We start from the raw sequence: 18668 nt of genomic DNA on the forward strand, positions 1-18668 counted from the left end.
GTTGTTGTGGTCTTTTCCATAAGTAATATGTGGCTTACAATGAGCTATGCTAGGCTATACTTTATCAACCAATGGCCTAAATTAAGGTCATGATTCTGAGAAAGCTTTATTACTAGAGATGGTTTCCCACTGACTGAAACAGGATTACTTCTATGCTGAAAACACAGGGACCAGGTGAGATATATTGAAGGCAAGAGATCAGCATTTAAATATGGGTCCAAATGTTCTATGTAGTCTTTAGAATTTAATCACAGTGGTGGCATTAAGGATTTTACTACATCATAACTAAGAATAACACCTAATCATACCCTGAAATTCTTCTCAGCTGCCTGCCCATGCCCATCCTTGTCAGCACTGGCCTCTAACAACAAGTAGCATCTTGGATGTTCTAGTGGCCAGGGAAGATCCTCTAGGATGGAGCAGGGCCCTCTTCCTTAGGCCTATGTACAATTTATCCTGGCTGATCTAGAGTGAATGTAACCTAAAACTAATGAAACTTTGCCAATGCTGCAAGAGAGAAGAGTATAAAAGTGTGCCAGATCCACTGTTGCTACTAGGGTTGCCAGGTCCCTCTTCACCACTGGCAGGAGGTTTTTGGGGTGGAGCCTGAGGAGGGAGGGGCTTGGGGAGGGGCGGGACTTCAATGCCATAGAGTCCAATTGCCAAAGCGGCCATTTTCTCCAGGTGAAATGATCTCTATTGGCTGGAGATCAGTTGTAATAGCAGGAGCTATTACCTTGAGGTTGGCAACCCTAGTTGGTACATAGGGTTAAAGCTGTCTTGGATCTCAGGTGAACTGATCTCTATTGGCTGGAGATCAGTTGTAATAGCAGGAGCTAGTACCTCGAGGTTGGCAACCCTAGTTGGTACATAGGGTTAAAGCTGTCTTGGATCTTTGGTGGACTGCTACCACCTAGAGGTCTTAACCATTTTTGATGATCATGATGATGGACTATTCCAGGCTAGTCTTGGATATCTGCTGCTGGAACACTTATGTGTGTGTATGTCAGGGAAAACATCTTCCTCCCCCTCTCTTATTCCTGATAGAGAGAATTAAACAGCATGCTCAACTGGGAAGTTAACTCAGAAAGTCTGTCAGAGCCAAAGAGTGAATTTTAAAAGGTTTGTTCTAAATATACACACAGACAAGCAATTGAAAGAAAAAGAAGAAAACAAAGTTTCTGGCTAAAGCAAAATTTACAAGTTTTGTGGTAGTCACACTTCTTTTGTGAAAGCAGGCTGAACTCCCCATGGCCCCCCAGTGGTTGAAAGCTTCAGAGCTGATAACTGGTGGTCAAACTGCAAAATGATCTCTTCTTATGAGTCCATATTCCAGGGGTTCAAGGGAAAAGTGGGGTTTATATTTGACCAATCAGAAAGCGGGGGCTTGTTTCCTCAGAATAATGTGTGTTTTGCACCCAGCCGTTTTTGGTTGTGTGCACAATGAAGAGCAGGGTGCTAGGGTCTTTGGTGGGCAGGTTGCCCCAGAGGTGTCTGATGGGAGGAAACTCTCCATTGTCCTCCCCTAGGGTTATATCTTACTGGCTTGAGGGACAGGCAGCTAAGTGTCAAATCCAACTTATATAGAGCTTTTGGTCAGCTAAGATGTTCATACAAAACTGGCCTGACAGAAAAATAGGTGTTCATTCATCACTGGGACCTACATAATTCTGTCTACGTATCACATTTTTATCCCACCCCTTCAGGGTGGGATATCATGCCTATCAAGTTCAGGATATCATGCACAGTCTCCCCCCCTCCCCCCACTCTCCATTTTATCCTCACAATAGCCCTGTGATATTGGTTAGGCTCAAGAGGGAGCAACTGGCCTGAAGTCACCCATTGAGCTTCCTGACTTGGTAGAAATTTGAACCTGGTTCTCCCAATTCTCTGGCCATCTGCCTTGAGTCTAAACAAGAAAGGTAGACTGTAAATGAAGTAAATAAGTAAATACACCATTCTAGCTGCCTAGGTGCTTCCTAGGCACACACTTGTTTCAGTCTTAATATGCAAATCATCAGAGCAGGGTCTTCTGCAGGTGCCAACCTGGAAATGGCAGACTCCACAACTGCCCGTACACAAGCCTTCTCTGTTGTAGCCCCCATCTTGTGGAAAAGCCTGCCTGAGGAGGTCAGAAGGCTCCCAGTCTTACTGCTTTCTGTAAACTATGCAAAACTGAATTATTCAAGAGGGCTTTTTTCTATGCAGGCGATAGACTTGGACTGTACTAAATGCTTCACAAAGGTACTTAGAAAAAGTATTAGTGGCTATGGACTGTAGTACTGTGTACTAGGATCATACTATGGAATTATGCATCATTTAATGTGTCATGTTAAACCTTATGCTTTGCTTCAGTTCTGTTTTTAGACTTCTGGTTGGTTCTACAACCCTAATCTTATTGCATTGTTTATTTAATGTCCCATCTGTCAATTATATTGACTCACTCTGTGTGATCCGCCTTGTGTCCAAGTGAGAAAGGCAGACTATAAATAATGTAAATAAAAATATATTTTTAAAAAATCCTTAACAGATTGTTCTACGCGCATTCTGTGTTGCAATGATGTGAGTAGATGGCCTACAAGGGTATCATGTGACAGTTTTAAATACAGTAAGTATGACTGTGGAACACCTTTGTGGCAAAACTTACAGCATCCCTACATTCACAGTATCAGAATTCCAACTGAGTACCAGTTACTTGGCATTCATAGAGTAATTTCTTTTGCTTTTATATTAGTTTCCTAAATGAAGTTACTAAATAATATTTAGAGTGTTGTGAAATAACACATCAGCAGACAAATTTACAGGGTTGCCAAGTCCCTCTTTGCCACCGGCGGGGGTTTTGGGGGTGGAGCCTGAGGAGGGCGGGGTTTGGGGAGGGGAGGGACTTCCATGCCATAGAGCAGCCATTTTCTCCAGGGAAACTGATCTCTATCGGCTGGAGATCAGTTGTAATAGAAGGAGATCTCCAGCTAGTACCTGGAAGTTGGCAACCCTAAAAATTTCGTTGTCTAAATTTATTTTTCCAAGTTCACAGAATAATTTCTTTTGTTTTTATGTTGGTTCTCTAAATGAAGTTTACAAATTACTAATTAATATTTACAGTACTGTAATATAAAGCAGAAGCAGACAAATTTAGTTGCTACAGACCTTCACACACTAAACCCACATAAACTTCCAAAAGCAAAGCATCGTCTGATCTTAAATTGTAATCTATAGTTTTAAAATATGGGACACATCCTTCAGGAACGCCAGCTGGACATGTCTTACTAAAAAAAATGTCACAAGAAAACAACTGAGCTTTGTCTGTGCGTGGATCTATTGTTACAAATAGAAATTAAAAACAAATCAACTTCTTTGACTATCGGGCAATATGTAGCTAATGAAAATGCTCCCTTCATCTGTGTCAATATCTTGTTTTGTTGAGTGCAAAAAACAAAACAAAAACAAAAACCTATATCATAAATTATGGCTGAGTTGATTAAAATGAATATCCCTAGCATATGGTATCAGCTGATAAACACAGCAATCGGAGCATGGTAGCTCCTGCACAAAATGTTCTGCTTTTGCCAATACATCTTCCTCTTGAAAATTAGCTACTTTCATGCACTTCCCAGTAAAGGAAAATTATAACCACAAGAGGAATTAAGCAAAGGAATATAATTCATTACTAGAAGGGAGAAAGAGAATGAGCTAATGCACAAACCATCCATATTTGTTGCCCATAGTCTATTGACAACAGATAACAAAGAAAGAGTCAAACTTCATGCAAGAGAAACAAACACTCAGAAAAAAATGATATGCAAAAGAGAGTTCGCCAAGAAGATAAGGTTTTAGTCTGATAAAAAGTACCATAAGGTATCTATAAAAATAAACCAGAGTACGTACAGCTACAACTCATCTTCCCCAGAGTCCTAGACCTGCCAGATCAGATCACTGCATTTGAATTACATTATTTCTGTATATTATGTCCTTGTCTTGCATTTTGCCTAAGCTCTGATCACTGGGGAGGAAGGGAACTCTGCTTCTATAGAGGGACTGTGTGATTTAAGGCAGGGTTTCCAGAACGGCATCTTAGTTAGCTTTCCCCAGTGAAGAAATTTGTCTTTGCGAAACAGAACAAAAGATAGGCTGTTTGCCTAGAAACTGATGTGAGTGGCCTATGGCAAGAGAAATTCTGGCCTGCTTTAGATGTTTATATAGCAGTGTGGTTGCTGCCAATCCCAAACAGGGAACCACATGTATGTCTATTTGCCTGGAAAGTCGTCTTTGTGAACCGGTATAATTCAAGCAGGGAGAGCTGTCTGTGCTAGCATGATTGAAATCAGTTAACCCATATGGAGCAGCCAGTCAGCACTCTTGTCAGTTGTGAACTGGTACTTCCATGGGCAAGAGGTACAGCCCTTATTTCTGAGATCATTTGCAGCACTTTTTCAACTACTGCAAACCAGCAAACGGTAGTGGCTCCCACTTTAGAACTGAAGGAATGCAAAGGAAACATCAGAAGGGAGTGAGGTCTTCAAAAGGCTTTCTTATCTGTGTGGCTCCTTTCCTTTCCACTCAGAACAACAGAGGTGCCATGCTTGTAAACTGGAAATTTGGCTGGCCACTGTAGGAATTAAGAGGGCTATCCTAAGCAGTTCTGCTCAGAATCCTACTCAGGTCCATTCAATGAGGCTTATTCCCAAGGAAGTCTTTTCACAGTGGCACTGTAAATGGACTTCTGGTCCAATCCAGTTATGATCTGCTTGAATTCTTATACGTTTACATCAATAGAACTACCTTGCACTGGCGTTAGTCAAGAATAGGGTTGCCAACCTCAAAGTACTGGTTGGAGATCTCCTGCTATTACAACTTATCTCCAGCCGATAGAGATCAGTTCACCTGGAGAAAGTGGCCGCTTTGGCAATTGGACTCTATGGCATTGAAGTCCCTCCCCTCCCCAAACCCTGCCCGCCTCAGGTTCCGCCCAAAAAACCTCCCACTGGTTGCAAAGAGGGTCCTGACAACCCTAGTCAAGAATGGGTCAGCAAATGTAAGGAGAACATCTTGTGGGTGGGGTATTTACTTTTGGGTGTTAATTTTCTGAAGCAGTGCCAGCTGTCCTCCACAATGAGCATTCCTTTTCACAATTACTTGTACTTTGCACCTGTCTGACATTTAGATGTACATAATGTATTCCACTTGGGTAAAGGGCAAGATCTATAACTATTATGATCTGTGAAATCATGGCCAATGTATTACTTCCATACTGAAGCATCATGGAAACCATGCTTCTGTAGATGGAAGTCAATTTTTTTTAATTAATTTTGTTTACACCAGTCTTATTTCTTCCTTGCTGATGGATATGATCTATCAAAGGCTTGGAACATTTTCTCCCATAGCAAAACATGTTTAAACTACCATCTGTTCTTTGTAGAAGGGCACAATAAGATCAGAAACTATTTTACCACTCCATAAATTAAAAACAGAGTTTGGATAGCTTGCTCTAAAAATGAAGTAAGGGATGATTTGGAGTCCGATGACAGGGTTTTTGTGAAGACATGCTTGATATAGCAATATTAAAGTGGACCTTTTGTTTGTGTTAAAATCTCAAAAACTGCTTGAAGATGCAAAAGATAATGACACTTTAGTTGGATTGCCATCTGCCAGTCCCGGTAAATGATCTCCAAGATATTTTCCTATTGACTTTAATGCAGCCAATTCTGCAGCTAATTCTGCTTCAGAGTCTCAATCTGCTATATCTGAAAAGTATCACTGCAGATAGAGTTGCATCAGGAACAGAAGCAAGAATGTTTAACCCAACATTAGATATTCCAGTCTGTACCACTGGACCACGTGATGACCTTCTCTTCCAGTTTTTCACCTCTTGTTGACTCTCCTCATTCTTTTAAGCTCCTCATTCTTCCAGCCATCTCCTTTAAACCCCTCCCCACTGCTCTTGACAATCTGTCCTTCTGAGCTCACTCACTCCATTCCTTCCCCAAAATCAGAGCAGTTTAGCCCATGGAGCTCACTGCTCAGATATGCTGCAGCCCACTCACATGAGAACAGCTCAGAGGGCCGAAGCTTCACCACAGAAATTTGTATTGCATAAAATATAGATGCTTGCTTACATAAGAACATAAGAAAGGCCCTGCTGGATCAGACCAAGGCCCATCAAGTCCAGCAGTCTGTTCACACAGTGGCCAACCAGGTGCCTCTAGGAAGCCACTAACAAGACGACTGCAGCAGCACCATCCTGCCTGTGTTCCACTGCACCCAAAATAATAGGCATGCTCCTCTGATACTAGAGAGAATAGGTATGCAGCATGACTAGTATTTAACTAATAGCCATGAATACCCCTTTCCTCCATGAATATGTCTACTCCCCTCTTAAAGCCTTCCAAGTTGGCAGCCATCACCACATCCTGGGGCAGGGAGTTCCACAATTTAACTATGCGTTAATACTTCCTTGTATCTGTTTTGAAACTCTCACCCTCCAGCTTCAACAGATGACCTCGTGTTCTAGTATTATGGGAGAGGGAGAAAAACTTCCTTTTTAAAATTAATTTTAAAATGCTTCCTTTTGATCATTCTGATGAATAGGGTTGCCAACCTCCAGGTAGTAGCTGGAGATCTCCTGCTATTACAACTGATCTCCAGCCGACAGATCAGTTTACCTGGAGAAAATGGCCGCTTTGGCATTTGGACTCTATGGCATTTAAGCCCCTTCCCAAACCCTGCCCTCCTCAAGCTGTGCCCCCAAAGCCTCCCACCGGTGGCAAAGAGGGACCTGGCAACCCTACTGATGAACCTATTACATTATATATTAGAAAATAATGTACATGAGCCAAAATGCACCTTCACCCCTCCCCTCCACCAAAGTCACACACACACACACACACACACACACACACACACACACACAAATCTACTTTGCCTGACATTCACTGATAAGTAATACTGTAGTTGTGAAAATTCCAGGATTAGATAAAGTATAAAAGGAAAAAAAAGGGCTCTGGAGTATTTTGAATACCTGAAAGCTCAAGATCAACCAACAACCCAGCACATTAAATCATTTTCCTGAAAATGTCTTTCTTTTGTTTCTTTGACACTTCAGGATATAGCAGCATTCGGAACTATAAATATCAGATTAGAAAAGAACCCGTCCATCAAAAAGTCTTTTAAAAACACTTCTGCTTAAAAGCAAAATGAGGCTGGAAATCCATTCACTGTTATGGTCTTCTGGGGCCAAAGAATCATCAGAGAGAACATGCAGTAGATCAGGGGTGGGGAACCTCAGGCCCGGGGGCCGTATGCGGCCCCCGAGGACATTTTTTGTGGCCCTCGGGAGCTCCGGGGCCCTGCTGCAGAGGCGGGGCGCAGGGCGGCCCTCCCAGAGGGTGTTCCTGGCGCCACGGCTTACAGTGGTGCTGCGGCGCCCTTTGGACCTCCTCTCACCGACTGTCGGCTGTTGAGCAGCGAGAGGGAGGGGGAAAGAGGCTGGCGGCTCCTGGCGGCAGAGCATGCATGCAGGAGCCAATTGGGCTTCAGGGGGGGCCTTTTGTGGACTCTGGGAGGAAACGGCATGGAGACTGGGGCCCGGTCGAGCGGGGCTCTGTGCGCCACCGGGTGTGTGTGTGGGCAGAGGAGGCTGGGGCCCGGTTGCGCGGGGCTAGCGGGGGGGTGTATGTGGGGGGGAAGGCTTTTCTCTCTTTTCTTCCTCTTTTTCTGTCACTCTTTCTCCTTTCTCTCCCTCTTTTTCTGTCTCTTTCTTTGTCTCCCTCCGTCCTTTTCTTTGTCTCCCTTCGTCCTTTTCTTTCTTTCTCCCTCTCTCTCCATTTCTTTCTCCCTTTCTCTCCTTTCCTCCCTTGCTGATCGACTGTGGGCTGTGCCCCCCTGGCACCTCGTTTGCTCAAGCGCACTGCTGGCTGCCCTTCCGCCTGGGAGGGGCGAGTGGGGGCACCCTGCAGGCCTTCTCTGTGTGGCCTCCCCTGGGGTTGCAAACCTCCAGGTGGTGGCTGGAGACCTGGCAACCCTAGCCTCTTCCCCCACACACCGGGAGATCTACACCTGGTATGGCCCCTGAATGATGTCATAAATGTGCAAATGGCCCTTGGCAAGAAAAAGGTTCCCCACCCCTGCAGTAGATGAGTGAGTTACATTCCATCACAAGCCACAGTGAAAAATGTAATCCTTATTAGCAGAAGGCTGATGCCTGAGGCAAGTCCTGTCTCACACATCTTGAAAAAAAAAAGATAGCTAAGCAAAAATCCTATCTCATTGCTTTAAAACATAGGTAATTTTGATTGCTTAGAACTAAGGTTGAATTAATTTTAAAATTGGGGTGTCCAGTAACTGAACATACCACTATGTACTTATTATGCATTCTTTTGTAGCTTGTAAGGTTCCCTAAGAGTACACTCCACAATAAAATGAAAATCTGCCAAGATATTACTACTGCCAAGCATTTTCCATCACATAAATCAATAGAACATGAGAAAATGAAAATAAAATTACAATGTTCTAAAGCAGTGGACATTGTCAGCATCTAAATTATTCCCTGATATTTTGCAACATGCACACCTATTATAGGGGTTTAACCCTGTACAGTCTCATATGGGTCACATTCAGCTTGTCACACTGATTCTTTCTTGAGTTCTACTAACCAAAACAAACTTAACTTGCTCTACACATGCAATAAAAAAGTTTTTCAATCACAGTCCAAAGGCCAGAAGCAGCATCTAAAATAACTGCTTCTTTAAAAAGCTCACTTGCAAAGAAAGACTATACACCAGGTTACATATTGGTAATTCAGATATAGCCCTTCTGCATCTGATGATGTAGCCTGCAGAAAGGTATATCGCAAAAGGTTTTGTTCTGTTCAGCCTAGCCATCATTCTTATACTGAATAGCTAAAAGATTGCCCAGTAAATCCTTTCACATCCACAGAATGCTTTCAAAGGACATATTTAGCAACAGCTTTACACTTTGAGTGTTAAAAGAGTAAATCTTGAGAACAAAGTCAGCATAAAGTCACAGAACAGAATAGCAAGATCTAATCTTTATAACCCACAAAGCACAACATGTAACGAAACAAAAGCTAACCCCCCCAAAAAATTAAGCATACAAACAATAATAAACCCACCAAAATATGTAGTCAACTATTACAGCTAATGTGTAGATTACAAACCTGTGAATGTAGTTATATTTTCTTATAACCTTTTGTCTCCATTCATATTACTGGTGCTCTGTTTCCAAGTGCTGCTTAGAACTCACAAGTTTCTTTTTCCAACCCTGTCCAAAGGAGCTGCCCAGATTTTGTGGTGTAATCTGAGCAGGGAAGTATCATGTGCCTATGATACGGTTAATTCACTTCTTACCTCCTTCTGATGTGCAATGAAACAGCTCAAAAATGAAAAGACTGTTTTCTATCCAGCAAATATATTTTTTAAAAATGGCAGCACATTTATATGTGGCAATTTTGGTTTCCATTATGCATTAAAAGACATTAACTGCCTTGAAATATTAGTCCTTGAATATTCAGCCTGGCCCTAATTCTGCATGCCTGCAGGTACAAATCTTTTGCAAACTTCTCTCAAGAGTTAGAAAGAGGCTGAAGATTAATCATTGCAATGTTTTAAAAAATCATATATTGCATAGGAGCACTGGCTTGCCATTTCCCCCTTTTTGAAGAACAAACCACTATTATAATTGTTAGTTTCTACTACTTTTGACACTTTTTTTTTACTGTAGTTGGATTTTGTTCATCCATGAATCATCTGAAATTGTACAAAGTGCTTATTTCTTCATGAGCCTTCCCACAGCCATCAACATAAACAGTATGATAGGGTTTATAAACAAAATCAGAATTCCTTGCCAGAATCCACTGTCTGCATCAGTCAATATATGCATATAAGAAGTTAAGTAGTTAAAATCTGAATTCAAATCAGAATGTGAAACAGAAGTTCAATTTCTCTGCAAGATACCTAAGAGATTGTATTTAACTGGTTGCTTAAGATCAGCTCAATTTGCAAGATCTGAGCAAGGCTGTCAAAGATAGGACATTTTGGAGGACACTGATTCATAGGGTCACCATGAGTCAGAAGTGACTTAACGGCACTTAACACACACAAGATCAGTTCCTCCAGCTAGGATAAACATAAACTCTGCTAAACCTCAGTTGCAAGATAAATATATACTAACAGGCTGGGACCTGTGAGATTGCCTCACCCTCAACTCCTTTGGAACCAACAATTCCCCTCAGCTTGGGCTCCTGCTACCCCACAGGTAAACACAGGGAGGGTGTTCTCGCTAGCTTGCCTACCCCCCCCCACACACACATACACTATTACCCCTATCCCCCCCTTGGGGGCCAGTGTAGATGGAATGAGACTGGAGTTACATGGTCCCTACAAAGAGCTGATTCAGTGTACCTAACAACTGTAAATCAAAGAGGGGACTGTCTGATCTACAGGAATTCAAATGGCACCACAGAAGACAAGCAGGGCCGGCACAAAGGATTAATTTTTGCACAAAATCCTAGTATGGTCCTAGCTGCAGCAGTGGGTGTTGTGCAGGACACTTGAAGCACTAATGTCTGCAACACATTTGTTGTGGGGGTCTTCATCCTGTTCACACTGCCAAAATTGACATGAGAGCCTTATGCAGGCAATAAATACTTATCTATTGCCACAACTCATCTTACAAGGTTCTCTGCCATGAGGAGTTCGATGCCACTCCCTTACATGAGTAGTTCCCTTGCTCTTTCCTCCAGAGACCTCCCAGCTCCTGTGCCCACCCTAATTACTGGACTCGCCCCTAGGGACAGGCCCAACCCCTCCCTGGTCTTCCCAAGCTGCTCTGCCTTACACTGAATGGGGTGCCTTGGCCACCCAGCACTGCTGATACAGTCAAACATCCTTGCCCTATGTTTTGGGTATCAGGCCAGACCTAGCTCACTCTTGTCTCTTCCAGCCCAGGCTTGACTGGACCCCACTCCTCCAGTTGCTGCATCACCCCCCCCCCACAATTCTACTTGGTATGTTACAGTTAGCACATAATTGACCCCCTGCTGACTCGAATGCTAGCATTAGGGCTGTCGATTCGGTTCGTCTGAACCGAAAAAACAGCCAAATTTTCTGCAATTCATGGGGTTTTCAGTTTGGATGGAACTGAACTGAAAAAAGGCGGGAAAATGACTGAATTATCGCTGAATAAATTTGGCAGGTTCGGCATTCCCGAATCTGCATTTTCCCACCTTTAAAGACCCACCACCCACTTTCCCGGGACTCCCAGGAAACCGGGCGGGGGGTCTTTAAACTCCCCACCTAGGCTCCTGGGACTCTTGCCCAGCCCCGGCCCCAACGGCAACCCGCAGGAATGGGGGAAGGAGCCCCCCAACCCCTACTTACCAGGGAAGGGGTCCGTCAGAGCCGCCGCCTCGCGGCCAGGCAAGCACACCGGAAGCTGAAAGGCCTGCTCCTGGAGTTTCCAGAAGACCTGCCCATCAGCTGGTCTTGGGGGGGGGTCTTTACACTGCCCGATGACCAGCTGATGGGCGGGGGGGTTTAAACTGCTCAGTGTAAAGATCCCCCCGCCCCCCTTCTCCAGGCTCCCGAGAAAAGGTGGGGGTGGGTCTTTAAACTGATCCGCGCTGCCAGCCTTGGCAGCCTGGATCAGTCTAAAGACCCACCCGCCCCCCTTCTTCAGGCTCCCAAGGAGTGGGGAATCAAGGCCCCTCTTCAAAAGAGGCAAACTATTATTTCTTTGGATCCAGCAGACTCCCCCCCCCCAAATTCCAACAGGTGCACATGAGCCATAAATGAAAGAAACACCTATTTTACTTCTAAATTGTCATAAACCGACCCTTTGATGGGGTTGGGCGCAAGGCATTCTTCAGCAAGAAATCTTGCCCTCATCTCAGGAGCAGGCGGGGCTACTAACTGGTCAAAGGAAGGCACTCTGCACACGCTCGGGGGCCCTGTTCTCTCTCATGCCCACTTTGGGCACTTCCCAAGAGGAAAACCAGAGCAGTGGTTCACCTTTCAACTCGACGTCGGGAAAAGCAGGCAGCCAGATCGGATGGCTCCATTCCTTTTCTCAGGGGAGGAGGGCTGAGGCTAATCGAGAGCAAGCACGTGCACTCTGCATATGCTTACAGGCACTCTTGGTCACCAGCAGACCCCTGGAGTGGAGTTCTCCCATTCCAAAGAGAATCTTGCAGGGTAAGCCTTCGCTTGGGGGGGGGGGGCGCGCTTGGTCAGATGCCCCCGTCTTTTTACATTATACGACCCTGGCTCTACAAACAAGTGGAGGGGGCACTACATGCCGGTTCCCGAGAAGACCCATTGGTCATTTATGCATGGGAGGTTTAGCCTTGGATTTGCCGCTCAATAGATGCACATTTTCCCCAACCAAATTCTCCAAACTCTACGATAAGCCCCCATGCAGAGGTTTGAGAAATCATAGAGGGGAAATGTGGGTCCAGAGAGCAGCAAATCCAAGGCAAAACATCCCCTGCATAAACGGTCCCAAAGTGTTTGGTTTCCAAGCGCAGACAGCGCGAGGTGGGAAGCGGGTTTGGTGGGCTGGGTGAGGCGCCCTGGACCGACCAGCTGCACGGGGCAGACGAGATGCGAGTGGGATAGTGGAGCAGCCTTTGAATAGTAATGAGGCTTCGATGGGAACCCTGGCAGATGACACTGACCGGGCTGCATCGCCGCCTTCCTTGCTGGAAGAGGGCTCACGGAACACCAGTGGGAAAGCCCACCTTTAAAAAATAATAATAATAAAACACGCAAAAACACCAGCGAGATGCCGTGATTAAGTGGGGTTGTTTGGAGCGGTGGACTCTGATCCGGAGAACCCGGTTTTATTCCCCATGCCTTGGCAGCATGGAGCAGTTTAACCCCCCCCCCATCCATCAGCTGGTTGTCGGGCAGTGTAAAGACCCCCCCCCCACGACCAGCTGATGGGCGGGTCTTCCGGAAAGTCCAGGAGCAGGCCTTTCAGCTTCTAGCGTGCTTGCCCGGCCGTGAGGCGGCAGCTCTGACGGACCCCTTCCCTGGAAAGTAGGGGTTGGGGACTCCTTCCCCCACTCCCGCGGGTCGCCATTGGGGCCCGGGAGCCTTGGTGGAGAGTTTAAAGACCCCCCCCCGCGCCCGGTTTCCCGGGACACCCAGGAAACCGGGCAGGAGGGTCTTTAAACTGATTTTTTTCGGGAATGCCAAATTTCCTGCCGAATTCGGCATTCCTGAACGGGGGGGGGTTGGAATTCGGCCAAACCTGGCCCAAGTCGGGCCGGGTTCAGCCGAATCCGAACCATACTGAATTTTTTTTCAACAGCCCTAGCTAGCATGGTATGAGAGCCAGCTTTTAGTGGTTAGAAGCAATGGTTTGGAGCAGTGGACTCTAATCTGGAGAACTAGGTTTGATTCCCCACTCCTCCACATGAGCGGCACCAGCGGACGCTAATCTGGTGAACTGGGTTGGTTTCCCCACTCCTACACATGAAGCCAGTCGGGTGACCTTGGGCTAGTCACAGCTCTCTTAGAGCTCTCTCCACCCCGCCTACCTCACAGGGTGTCTGTTGTGGGGAGGGGAAGGGAAGGTGATTGTAAGCCAGTTTGATTCTTCTTTAAGCGGTAGAGAAAGTCAATATATAAAAACCAACTACTACTACTACTACTCCTTCTTCACACAAGACCTTCTTTTCAGTGGTGCTTTGGGTTGCTATAATTTTGTAAGATTCAGTTCACATTATGAGGCTGCAGTTTCACTACTCTGTGGGGGCTTTTTGCTACATCTACACTAGGGGGGAATCTAAGTGAAATGGAACCTGGTGATGCTTCCATGCCTTGCCAGACACACTTAAGAGGGGAAGAGAGAGAAACCCGAGAGGGAAAGCTCCTTGACAAACAGCTGCAGGACAAGATTAAAGAGAAGCAACAGCAAGAAATCTCAGAGCAAGAAGAACTGGACATAAAACTGGAGCACACAGGAAACATAAACACTTTGGTTGCAATTAACTTGGATTAATCCTTGAATGCAAGCAGGTTTTCTTTAACAAACTCAAGGGCTGGACTGGTTAGAAAACTGCATTTTAGCCAATTCTAAAATTCAGCATTCCCCCCCTAAATGTGTAACGTATAAGTACTCAAGAGGTCTCCCTTCCACACCTGTTTCGCTTCAGTAAAGTTGTTGCTTTATGTACCATCTGATCATAACCTGGGGGTGTCTGTTATGGGGAGGAACCTGCAGCTTTGGCTGGTTCTTTTGGATCAAAAGGGTTGGTTCAACAGAGCTGATTCAAATTCTATTACTTAACACACTCATGCCCCCCTCACAAACAATACACCATCTCTCCTGTCCATTTCTGTTCCCCCATAGCAGGTCTAGTGGTTATCAATGTTCCATCATCTCTTCTTCAGCCACCAGAATGTGAATGTTCTGTGATAATACAGCAATTCAGATTATAGCTGGTCAGAGGACAGGTGATCAAGGACAGGCTGAAATATGGGATCTGCTTGGTATGTTGCTGTCAAAGACCAGCCCTAATGCATTCTCTTGGACCCAGGAAAAAGATTCTCCCCTTGCTCAATGCACTTCTCTTTCTCAAGCTGACATGAGGTCATACACAATCAGTTTCAATAAGCTGCACTTTTCTCCTCTCCTTCTTTCAAAATATCTCTGTCTCCATGCAGCATTTCATTTCTGCTGTCCTTTCCCAACATTGGATCCTAGACACTTATAGAAAGAACAAATGAAAATAGTAAAGGTATAACATTAGGGTGGCCAGGTGATCCCAAGCCACCCACAGGGGATGGGAGAAGATAGGGTTACCATATCCAGGTGGGAAATACTTGGAGATTTAGGGATGGTGCCTGGGGAGGACAGGGACCTCAGTGGGGTACAATGCCATAGAGACTGCTCTTCAAAGCATCCATTGTCTCTAGGGGAATTGGTCTCTATAGTCTGGAGATGAGCTGCAGTTCTAGGGATCCCCAGGCCCCATCTGGAGGCTGGCATCCCTATAAAAATCCAACATATTAGATTTCACCTAAAATAGAAGGGAAGGTAATAATTTCAGCCCTGCTGCAGCAGATCACCCCTCAGCTATTCCTGGGAGGCCTTTATCCTCCAGAAACCGCATTTGGGGGGGCATTTTGAGTTGCAGCAGGAAGGTGAGGGGGAAGCTGAGGTGGGATCCAAGTTACTGTTTTTTCATTTCCAACCTTTTTTTGTTTTTATCTCAAGAATGAGTACCTCACAATCTCACATTGTTCCATCTGATGTATGCTTTATTCATTTATTCCGCAATAGCCTTGGATCCTCTGACTTAAAAATAATGAAAGTGACAGTGATTTAATAGTTGTTTCTAGTGTGAAGATACAATATAAAAACATAATAGTCATACAGTTGACAATCAACCACTCACCATTTACCTCAAGAGCAGCAAAGTATGAAATAGCAGGGGGGTTTTCAATTATACCTTTACATGTTCATGGACTAGTGATGAGATGCCTCTACCCTCTGTTCAGATTTAGCTTCTAAAGAACTTGGACATGGAGCTGAACCCTAAAGAATAGTTGTTTTGGAAGTTCACTGTAAACAAATAAGACAGTTCTGTGGTAAAGAAGGAATAAGGGGTCCCCTTGACTACTGAAAAATTCTACACTGTGGATAATGGTACCTGTATGGACAAAACACATATAGGAGGGTGGCTGTGTTGAGAAGGTGAATTGGGCAGGATTGAGTGAAAAAGTTGGCTGCATCCAACCCATTGATTTCCAAAGAAAAGGTAAGTTGTACCCATTTCTGTACCCTTGAAGTGAGTTTACCAATTTCTGTTTGGGTTGGAAGCCTCTGGTTTCCTAATTGGCTAACATGCTTTTGCAGCTTGGAGTTTGGAAGCAGGAGGTTAATTGGAACAATTTAGGAGCAAGAATGTTTAAAGGCATAATTTTAGAAACACTCTATTAATGGATTTATGAACTAGAATGTTTGTTTTAATTTAGTCATCGTGCTTGTAGTCTACACGTTGCAGAATGGATTTAAATGCTCGAGAATAATGACGAGGGCACACTACTATAAGAAGAGCTCTTTATAAAATTACAAGACAGAGGCCTCAGCATGCAGAGAAAAGCTTACAATGAATTTACTGATGTTATCATGCAAGTTCAGAAAATACCTACAAACTGGGACATTGTAAACTATTATGGGCAATAAATATGGATGACTGAGAAAGCAGTGCGGGGAGGCAGAGGAGGTTGTGCATGACTTATGAGTACTTCCACCATCAACTGGTGGTGAATGATTAAGGCGAAGGAAGAATCAGCTCCCCTTGAATCACTCTAAACAAGCCATTGTTTGCATATGCCTTAAGCCACCTGGAATAATTCTGCTGCTGACAGGCCCACCCTGCTAAGCAAGAAGGAGAAGACACAAACACACACACCACTGCTCTTTTCTGCCCACATTAACAAGCTCCTTTGTTGCCTCTACCCACCCTAGGGTTGCCAGCTTCAGGTTGGAAAATACCTGGAGAATTTTGGGGTGGAGCCTCAGGGGGGCGGGGCTTGGAGTGGAGAGGGACTTCAGTGCAATAGAGTCCAATTACCAAAGTGGCCATTTTCTCCAGGGGATCTCATCTCTGTTACCTGGAAATCAGTTGTAATAGCGGCAGATCTCTAGCCACCACCTGGAGGTTGGCAACCCTAACCCACTCCCCACCACAGACAGAAGATGCAGACACAAGGAGCTATGCTGTTGCCTTGAGAAGCCAGTCTATTCTGGGATTGCTCATCTCTGACCGACCCTGGGTTGGCAACAACAGCCACTGCTAAGTCCTGTGTCCCACTAGTTTTATAGAACTGACAGAAGAATCTATCACCCATGTTATGAGGCACCTGCATCAAGTGGGTGGTCAGAAGAAAACAGAGAGACTGTAGGAAATGAATGCAAGTGTGAGAGAGGGAAGGAATGAGAAAAAAATGCATATTTGTTTTATCCAGATGTTTTTTACAGACCTGTGGACTCTCTCCCTTATAAAACAACAACCAAGTATTTTAGTACTGTATAAGCATCTCCAAAATGGCATCTGTGCGAAACAGTGTCTGATCTCCCTGCGGGTGCCATTTGGAGGTGCTTATTAGGGATGAATCCTATGAAGGTGGATTTTGCTATCAGATCTTGGTCCTCCCCCACTGTAGAACTGTGTGGGTTGAAAGATATTTCATACAAGCAGATGAGAGAGGCTTGGACTCCCCCACCACGCTCACACACACATCCGCAAAAACTATAAATACTGTGAATATTTTAAAGTCCTGTAAGTGTGTATGTGGGATGGAATGGTTTCAATTTGTGACACCGAGAGGGGTGTGTGAAAAGGTTAAAACTTCTCTCCCCTGCCCTTATTGAAATTGGGCTTTCTCCCAAGTGTCATTCAGCTTAGAAAGTTGGCAGAAAGATCTTTTCATTGTTCTCCTAGCATCTCATGTACTCTGATCATTGTTAAAATTCAGTTAGTATGAGTTGTTAGAGTTGCCATGTGTCTGAGTTCAGCTTCTCCAAATATTTAGAAATTTGGTCTCTGAGTAGGGTGTGGATGCATCTGGTCTCCAGCGTGCATGTGTGTAATTGCATGTGCATGAATGCAAAAAGTGCCATGTGGTGTACAACTTGTTATTTTAAACATTGCAGCTGCTGAAACATATTTTGAGTAGTTGATAATTTTCCTAAAATGGGTTAAGCATTTCTAGTATCTCTTTCATCAAAGAAATCATACCTTCCTGGATTTCAGATAGGTAGAAATCAAGGGGTCTGCAGAGTTAATGCAGTGTTGAGAAGGCTGGTTAAAATCTTCACTGATGGACAACTGGAAGGCACCATTGGTGTGATATTTTTTTGTTTTGTAAATGTTGGAGGGCATGTTGATAAACTCTTGTTTAGGTCCCAGTAATTCTGTGATCAGTTCTCACTTTTTGCAAGAGAGTTTCTGCAAGGCAAATTTTTCAAATATGCCAACAGAAGATATTTTACTGCCAAACCAAATATAGTTATAAAATGAACTTTCCGTAACTTCTCAGTCCTAGGTGAACTGTTTCATTTTACCACACAATTGTTCCAGCCTTTACAAGAAAATTAGCAGCCTTAATGGAAATAGGCATTTTTTATAAGTTGGGTAAGAAGAAAAAACAAAGAACATCCTTTGTTTTAAAGGGGAAATGGTAAAGAATAGAAAAACACACCAAATGTTCAAACTAAACCTTTAAAATTTGATTTTCCATCTTTGTTGCCAGCAGTGAGAACTGTCTTCTAGGTCTAATATAACATTCAATAGCAAGAAAAAAAAGCAGGTTGTATCAATTGTGATTTCGCCTTCATTTAAAACACATTGATGATCAGTGAATGATACATTTGCCTAATTTGATAAAATGTTCACACACATTTTAATAAGGAATGCATATTTTTGCAATGAAGGATGCTTGAGAACATTTTATGTTCAAGAATGTGAACTTGGAAAACTAGCTACAAAAAGTTATCATACTTTACTCCATCAGAATCTCTGTCTTTTACTAATTGGTGCCAGACATTCTGTAATAGATACATTCATCCAGCAAGTCTTTACACAGATGGAAGTTCCAATATGTTCAGGGAGCTCTTTCCATTCCCCTACTCACAAAGGT

General features: G+C 44.1%; 1 protein-coding gene across 2 annotated transcripts in view; it reads right to left on the minus strand.

Annotated features, from left to right (window-relative positions):
* The window catches only part of FBLN2 (fibulin 2), a 200067-nt gene that overhangs the window by 165865 nt on the left and 15534 nt on the right, over positions 1–18668 (minus strand). The window contains exon 1 of one of the 2 annotated variants that reach the window (XM_056861342.1): positions 9173–9189. The exons of the other annotated variant lie outside the window; for it this stretch is intronic. The gene's annotated coding sequence lies outside the window, so the exon portion shown is untranslated. Of the gene's footprint in view, positions 1–9172; positions 9190–18668 lie in introns of those variants that run through there. 2 annotated transcript variants of the gene reach the window in all.

The sequence above is a fragment of the Euleptes europaea genome, chromosome 1 (assembly GCF_029931775.1).
Source record: "Euleptes europaea isolate rEulEur1 chromosome 1, rEulEur1.hap1, whole genome shotgun sequence".
NCBI classification, from domain to species: domain Eukaryota; kingdom Metazoa; phylum Chordata; class Lepidosauria; order Squamata; family Sphaerodactylidae; genus Euleptes; species Euleptes europaea.